Source organism: Hippopotamus amphibius, chromosome 12 (assembly GCF_030028045.1).
Source record: "Hippopotamus amphibius kiboko isolate mHipAmp2 chromosome 12, mHipAmp2.hap2, whole genome shotgun sequence".
Taxonomy (NCBI): Eukaryota; Metazoa; Chordata; class Mammalia; order Artiodactyla; family Hippopotamidae; genus Hippopotamus; species Hippopotamus amphibius.
Window position 1 is genome coordinate 7988830 of NC_080197.1, and position 9102 is coordinate 7997931.

The window sequence follows — 9102 nt, forward strand, 5'->3', positions numbered from 1 at the left end:
ACGGCCATACAGATAAAGTTTAAATCCACCTATGAAAAACTTGCCATCTTTTTACCTATGTGTCTGTTTTAATCTGTCAGAGCAGTGTACATTATAGCTCCTGAGAGATGGCTTTTCTCATTTTCTCAGCTCTGGCTCTTTAGAGAGGCTAAGATAACCCAGATGTCTAAACGCTGCATGCAGTGAGTTGGGAAATCTCCTTCTCCCGAGGGAAGGAAGACCACAAAGCTCAGCTTAAAGCTTCTACCTAACTGCAAGAAGATGGATGGACACCATTTGATAGCCTTGTTGGGACTCACAAACTCAGGTGTCTACAGGTTCAGAGAGCCCCAGGGCATGTGATACAAATGTTGAAATAAACTCTCCATCTAAAAAGAGCTTGAGAAAACTGCATAACAGAGAGTTTAACCAAAGCCATTTTGGGCTTTGGTAAAAGCAACTTCTGAGGATACCTTGGAGGTGCTGGAGGAGTCTGCTTTCTGGCATTTGAGCTGCAAGAGTCTTCACTAGCTTTATTTCTGAAGCTTCTAGTTCTTGAGCATCTGGTCTTGGGGTTGGTTGGTCGCTCAGTGATTCAACAGTCTTATTGGACAACTTCTGGTTGTGCAGGCAGTTTTCCATTGTCCTGTTCTTACGAGGGGGATCCCTGTGTCCTGCAGGGATCTCGTGGCCAGCTCGGTATATGTGGGACTGCAGTGCAGTCCTGCTGGCACAGGGGCAGCCGCAGGTGCCCTGGAAGGTCTTGCCACAATCCTCTGCGTGTCTTTGCAAGTCCCACTCAGTGCCATACGAATTGCTGCCCTTACTACACTGATGCTTCTTTTCGGCATGCATTTTCATAAAGTGCTGCTTCACGAGAGGAAACTGAGAGACTGGTCTGTCAGGGCCTCTAGGGCATCCTTCCGTTGGACAGCAGTAGAAGTGCGGTACAGTTTTCAAATCTTTTCTTATTGGTGGATTCACCATGTCATCCTGCAGGCGGAGGCTCTTGACCAGGTGCATGTTGAGCGCGGGGCGGCTGGGCAGGATCTTGCCGCAGCCGCGCACCGTGCACGGGAGGTTGATCCACACGGCCCGGGACAGCTCGCTCACCGACAGCTGGGCGAACTCCTGGGCCGCTGCCTGGCCACCATGGGTCGCGGCCGGCTGCTCCTCAGTTTTCTCCTGTGCCTGTCTTTGTGCCTACAGCCGACGCCTCAGCCCAGCCTGTGGTGTTGGGTGCCGATCATCAGGGCTCTGCCCCGGGTGCTGTGCACTTACTGCCCTTGTCCATCGGAAGCCTGGTCCTCGGCCTAGATTCAGAGGCTTGCTCTCTCAAGGAGAGCCTCCCTCCTTCAAAGATCGTAAATCCTGTTGCTATTGAGCCAATTAGCACAGGTGTTCCAGTGAACTTGGGTAAAAGTCCATCGAACCCATTACAAGAACTAGGGGACACGTGTCAAAAGAACAGCATTTCTTCAATCAATGTACAGACAGACCTGTCTTACACCGCACAACACTTTATACCGTCCGCACAGTGGGCTAGCCCTGATTCCTCTGCTTCGTCTTGTTTTCAAACCCATTTGACGTTTGGCTCTCAAGTTTCCCTTCCCATTAGTGTTCATACTCAAACCTTTTTGCCCCATTCTAAGGTAACCTCCTCTATAGCTGCTCAGACGGATGCGTTTATAGATACCAGTTTTCAGTCAGGTGGGGTCTCCGGAGAAACTCAGACCAGTGGAATGCAGAGTCCAGCAGATGATCGAGTACAGATGGACCAAGCTGTAATGTGTGGAGACATTTTTGAGAGCGTGCATTCGTCATATGGTGTTTCTACAGACAGTATGATAAGCAGCAGCTTAGTAGCAGAGACTGTGACTCATGGTTTGTTACCTCAGAACCACCCTAAAACTTTAAATCCGGATATTGAGAAATCTCCACCAATTATAAACTTGAGTGCACAGAATAGTGTGCTTTCTTCACAGAACATGACGGATAACCAGACCCAAACCATACATTTATTAAGCGATCTAGAAAACATCTTGTCAAGTCATCTGCCTGGGCAGACACTGGACAATCGTAGTCTTTTGTCTGACACAAATACTGGACCTGACACCCAGCTCCTGTCTGGCCCAACCCAGAATCCTGCAATTGATTTTGATATTGAAGAGTTCTTTTCCGCCTCAAATATCCAGACTCAAACTGAAGAGAGTGAGCTTAGCACCATGACCACTGAGCCAGTCTTGGAATCACTGGACATAGAGACCCAAACTGACTTCTTACTTGCAGATACCTCTGCCCAGTCCTACAGTTGTAGGGGAAATTCTAACTTCTCAGGCCTTGAGATGTTTGAGACGCAGACACAGACGGACTTGGACTTCTTTTTAGACAGTAGCCCTCATCTGCCTCTTGGGAGTATTCTGAAACACTCCAGCTTTTCCATGAGTACTGATTCATCTGACACAGAGACCCAAACTGAAGGAATCTCTGCTGCTAAAAACCTACCCGCTCTAGAAAGCAAAGTTCAGTTGAACAGTGCAGAAACACAGACCATGAATTCTGGCTTTGAGACTTCGGGGAGCTTATTCTTCACCAGCAATGAAACTCAAACAGCAATGGATGACTTTTCTGGCCGATTTGGCCTGGAACACAATGGAATCTCAATTCAGCTCTGTTGAAACCCAGACATGTGCAGAACTACACCCAGTCTCCAACTTCTGAAAGTGGAGTCCACATGGGGGATGGCATTTGAGGTTCCCTTCTGGATTTAGAAGATGGAGAGTGGGGACAACAGTATTAACTCTATTGAATGTAGTTGATGATACAGTTACTTCGATTCTTTGAGGTCTGCCTTTTGTACTTGTAAACATGAAATTTGCGTAAAACTTTGTGAGTATATTATAAAGTGTAAGATGTTGATCTAACAATGATTGTTTTTGTGTTGCCTACGTTTGCCCTTTCAGTGTAGTCTTCCCTTCTTAAGGGAAAAAAATGTATTTCACACCTTTAAAACCCATCTAGACATTTAGCTGAAGCCAAGCTCATCAGGACTAGGGTACAAACTTTTCAAACCTTCAAAACATTTTAGTCAAAGTATGACTTACTTAAATTGCACCTAAAATACTTTTCCAGTGCACGTTAGAAATTCTTGTGTCCTGATAACGTGTAAAGAACTCTGATGCTGCACCATCAGATTGAAACACCAATAGCTTCATCTGCTTTGACATCTTACTCTTCCCTGATTTGAAGACACAAAGGAAAACTACAGTTGTCTTTAGCTTTTGAGACAATTTTCATATAGTCAATGCCATCCCTCCTCTACGTGAACTCTTACTGATACCAACGTAAGTGAATAGTACTTTCCTCACAAGACATGTTGCTGTAAAATTATTGCTTAAGGAAGTAGCAGCAAGCACTTAGTGTCAATAGTGATCCTTTCAGTCTAAGTGACAGTAAGTCACCCAAACTATGGAATTTCAGTCTAAGTGACACCAAGTCACCCCAACTATGGAAACGCTGGACTGTGGAATCATGCCTGTTAGCTCAGACTGGGGTGTGTCCTATGAGCATCCCTCCTACTCCCTACAGAAGGCCAGGGTGGTGCTCCAGAGCAGTTCCTCAAAGCGCACCCACCAGCTAAGTCTGAGTTTTGTCTCTAAATGTTAAAAAAATACATATCGTAAGGAGAAAAGGACATTCCCCGCTAAATTTCCATACTTTGCATAAGCTTGATAGGGCAAGCGTGCAATCAGGAACAGTTTTAAAGTCAATCTTCTTTTCATCCACCTCTCATTTTTCCCTTAGGTGAGGAAACAGATTGGTTTCGCAAGGATAGCATGTGTGCCTTGAGGAGAACAATTATAGAGCAGATCCACCTAAAGTATGGTATTCCGCATTTTGTTGCTTTGTTTTTTAGAGAGGGTAATACCAAACAGTCTTCAAAGAAAATGAGGTGAAGGCCGATTGCTTCAATAATCAAGAACATCTGTGTTTTGAGATGGGTGTGTGGTCAAGTACGCTTTTGGGGTTTTCTGTATTTAGGAGATCCTGAGTCCTTGATTGTTGGCCAGCTTTCAGGCAAGTAAAAATCAGTGCAGTGTGTAAATTTTACTAAGTTTACCCAAAAAAATGCTCTGTTCCTTCTGCTGCACATGCTTATGCTGCTGAAGGGGACTAATCCTTCATTCAAGTAAATCAGTGGTGTTGCTACTAATTCGTATCCCAGAAGAATTGTCGCTAGTGGATACATAACGTATCCTGGGCAGATGAACTCCACCTGGTAGATGAAAGTTTGCTTTGGTCACAGTTGCCTGTGAATATGGGTTTCAAAACAAACATAAAGCCTTAACTTAGAATTTCATTATGTTTTAGAATCATCACTGCCTTAATGTTCACACATCTATTCATGTTCTCCTAGTAAGGAGAAATGCATATTTGTTTATGGCTTTTTGTAAATATATATGCAGTGATCTACAGCTTTAAAAAAATTCTGTGTTTCTGTGACAATGTTTGTTAATCCAGCCAGTTGAGTCATTTACAGAAAAAAGGAGCATGTAATAGTTCTTCGTGTACAAGTAAGAACTGTTTCCCCCTCGAAACCTTAGTTACCTGAATTGTTCTAAGATTATTTGTAAAAGCTGAAATTCAGTGATTAAAGAGAACTGAGAATTCTAAAAAAAAATAAAAAATAAAAAAATAAAAAATAAAAAGAGCTTGATGCCTGGGCATTTTTTCCGAGGTTTTTTTTTAAATAATAGTTATGTAATGGGTGAAAAAATCATACCTGCTGCTTTAAACAACACTTTGCATATTAAGTATATGCAACTATATGTACATATAATATATTATACATTACATTAAATGCATTAGATTAAAATGTAGTATACCAAATTACATTAAGTATGTGTCATACATGAAATATATGTAACTTCACTTTCACAAGGATACTTACACATTTTCATGGAGACAATGGGGTCTCCTCCTCTTCTTTTTGGTACGCTTGATAGAAACTTGTGCATAAGAAACAGTTCATGGTTCTTTTAAATTTACCCTAAGAAAAATGGCAGCATGAGGATGAGGATAAATGGAAAATGATGCAGGGACTGAGGGTCAAAAAAGGAGAGAGGGAGATGGAGCCTGGTGTAGGGGTAGGGGAAGAGGTGGAACTGGAATTTGAACAAAGAACATGGCTCTTTAAAAGGTATAGCCGACATCCAGTCCCTGTCAACAGTGATGAGAGACTACTTCCAAGCCCTTTCCAAGTTAGAACTGTGAATTTTCATATGAGGTTCCCTGATTATTAAATTAATTCCTGCTTTTAAAAAACACTCTTCCCTTTATCCATTTCTCTGTTGGTGGACATTTAGGTTGCTTCCATATCCTTGCTATTGTAAGTAGTGCTGCAATGGGCTGGGGTGCATGTGTCTTTTCAAATTATGGTTTTCTCCAGATATATGCCCAGGAGTGGGATTGCTGGATCCTATGGATAGAGAAGGTGTGGTACATATATACAATGAAGTACCACTCAGCTATAAAAAAGAATGAAATAATTCCATTTGCAGCAACATGGATGGACCTAGCGATTGTTTTTTTTTTTAAATTTATTTATTTATTATTTTTTGGGGGTACACCAAGTTCCATCATCTGTTTTTATACACATATCCCCGTATTCCCTCCCTCCCTCGACCTAGCGATTGTTATACTGAGTGAAGTAAGTCAGACAGAGAAAGACAAATATCATATGATATCGCTTATATGTGGAATCTAAAAAAAGCTTACAAATGAACTGATCTACAAAACAGAAATAGAGTTAGGTTAGAAAACAAACTTATGGTTACTGGGGGAAAGGGGTGGGGAGGGATACATTGGGAGATTGGGACTGACATGCATACTACTATATATAAAATAGGTAAGTAGTAAGGACCTACTATATAGCACAGGGAACTCTACTCAATGCTCTGTAATGGCCTATATGGGAAAAGAATCTAAAAAAGAGTGGATATATGTATATGTATCACAGATTCACTTTGCTGTATATCTGAAACTACTTGACATTGTAAATCAACTATACTCCAATTAAAAACAAAAACAAGGAACAAAAAACTCCAGGGACTTCCCTGGTGGCGCAGTGGTTAAGAATCTGCCTGCCAAACAGGTTCGATTCCTGGCCCAGGAAGGTCCCGCATGCCTCGGAGCAACTAAGCCCCTGCACCACGACTACTGAAGCCCACGAGCCTAGAGCCTGCGCTCCGCAACAAGAGAAGCCACCGCACTGAGAACCCCACGCACTGCAGCAGAGTAGCTCCCACTCGCCACAACTAGAGAAAGCCCGCATGCAGCAATGAAGACGCAGTGCAGCCAAAACAAAACAAACAAACACACAAACGAAAACCACTCTTCCCTCTGACAGCGTCAGCGAAGATTAAGCACTAAGATTGTGGTCCTCATACCGCTTCTTTCCACCTCTGCCTTGGTCACGTAGTGCAAGCTGATCAGGAAGGAGGCCAGGTCCTGGAAGATGAGATGAACTAGGTGTCAAGAGTCAACTGTCTTGGCAGCTGAAAGAATGAAAACAAATGTCGAATAAACACGTGACAGCGTTTTCACCTTCACGTTGATCAAGTGGGAAAAGTCACGAGACAGAATACCGATGAGAATTTTTTTTTTTCACTAAGCAAATATAAAATAATTATTTTAACTGCGAATGCCCAATTTTAACCTGGATACAAAGAATCTGTCCCTCTCACACACTGGCTCATTCATTCATCAGTGGAAATACAGACTATAATCATGAGTGATGGCGACCAGTCCCTGGCCTCACAGAAGGCCGTTTAGTGAAGAGGAACTTGGCCACGTGTATCAAATGCCTTGACTCTCCTTTGATCCCACACGTCAACATCTGGGAAATGCTTCTAAGAGAAAAATCTAGGAAATGACTTCGCTGCAAGGATGTCCATCTCTGTCATGTTTATAACAGCGGGATATGTCAAATACATAAATGTACAACACGGCCAGTAGTTAATTCATCTGGGGCACAGCTACTCAAAGAAACTCTGAACCCTATTTTATTTGGCAGGGTATACAGTGATTTTAAAAGAAGATATCTTAGCTTCAAAACAGTATTTCAGAATCAGCAATATTTGCGGTATTGACATGGAATGAGAGAAATAGCAAAAGAGAGTATTTCTCAGTGGTAGGATTAGGGAATATTATTCCTTTTATATGTTTGCTCCCTGCATATTTTATGAGCATCTATTCCTTCTGTGATGAGGAAAAAAGAGCAGTTTTTGAAGTTTCGTTCTCTAGAATCCTCTTAAACTGTTAACAATTATTGAGGACCTCCAGAATGCTTTTATTTATGTGGATTAGAGCTACAGAAATTTGCCATATTAGAAATTAAAACTAAGGCTTTTAAAAGTATTTACTTGTAAATTCACCAACTGAATGCACAGATCTTAGTGCTGGTGCTGAAATCTCTTCCGAATAGTCACCATGATCTCAAAGTTTGTTTCAGAATTTGCAAGCATCAAGTGTCAATCAAAACTGAAGCTGAAACACTAATGAATGTTGAATTCTCATGCTGTAGGTGTACTTCCTTTTTAGAGTTTTTGATTCTCTGCTATTTTTACTATACTGTTTCATTTAAATTTCCTACACACTAACTTTGTGCAATTGAAATAAAATTGCAGTATATAATAAATTATAAGCCCATTCCGTGTTAATATAAATAACATTTTATGAAAAACAACTCTTTTTCCAATAGCTTCCAACAAAACTATTTGGTTTGTTCCAAAACTGAAAATAAAAGGCAAACATAATGGTGTGGTTTTTCTTTTTTGCCAATCTTTAATTTCTGCCTTCAGAGAAGACAGCTGGATTCTCGTATCTGCTCTATATTCAGTGTGTTTCCATATGTTGCTTTGGTTAAAGTGCAGGAAGGAAATCCAGCCCCACACAGTTGCATAGTTGGAAAAGGAAGAACTATTTCAACAGCCTTTCTCAAATAATTGTGGGTAGCGTGCTATGAGGCTGCGCTGAAACTTGACGAGGGATGGTTTCTTTAGGTCAGTTGTAGTGTGAAATCTGCAACCATGTATGAGCTTTTTATTGTCTCTACACCTGTGCGAAGATGCGAGAGAGAAAGGCAAATAACATCTTAGGGACATCATGAAGACTGTGTAACCTCGTGGACCACCTAAAGGCTCAGAGACATCCGCAGATTCCTGGACCCCACTTTGAGAATCACTGCCATAAATTATCCACAAGAAAGTGTGTAGCTCTAGGCCATAATCCTAGGAGAGGTGGAGTGATAGCTCCATTTTTTTATTTGTTTGTTTGCATTTGTTTGAATAACCTTTTGAATTATTTATTTCACTTTTCCCCATGTGCATTTTAATTTAAAAAATCAACTTTCCTAAGGTCATTATCATAGATTGGTTCTATAGGATGCAGACTCTGGGATGGAGATTTGCCTATGGGGAGTTCATTGGGGTGTGCTCTTGAGAACCACTCCTGGGGCGTGGGGTGGGGTGAAGGGGGTGGGGCTTGGCAGAGGCAGAAGGGAAACATTGCCAATCTGACAGGGAGCTCTGGAGCTGAGTCCACCTTTCAGGGCTGTCCCCACTGAAGCAAGGTGACCAGGTCTTTATATCAGCTTGCAGCAGAGCAAGTTCCAGAGAGAGAAAGGGCCACCCACAGCCAACCCTTCCGGAAGCTGGGACCGGGCACTCAGTCCTGGAGGGTGATCCGGGTGGGCACTGCGGCCTCCCCTGCAGCCACATGGCTGATTCGGTGCCAGAGCTGGGATGAAACCCTGTCCCTCCATTCAACTCCAGAGCCTCTGTAGAGAGACCCTCTGAACACTTTCTTCATGTAATGTAGCTCTACCCATAGATCCATTGTGGTTGACCACCACAGCAGATCAATCCTAAGTTAATGGCATAAGAAGAAAGGGTGGGATCTGCACACCACCCTGTCCGGCGTGAGTGCAGCTGGCACTGGGCTCTCTGCTCCTCTCGCAGTGAGAATCTGATCCACTTGTCCTTTGCAAACATGATACGCGGCCCACGTGCGATTTGCTCTGGCCTCTTGCGGGATGGATTCTGGGAAAGTGGCGGACTTCTC

General features: G+C 42.6%; 1 pseudogene; it reads left to right on the top strand.

Annotated features, from left to right (window-relative positions):
• The first annotated feature begins 1000 nt into the window (after window positions 1–1000).
• On the top strand, window positions 1001–2816 carry LOC130833901 (ATM interactor-like; annotated as a pseudogene).
• The last annotated feature ends 6286 nt before the right edge of the window (window positions 2817–9102 follow it).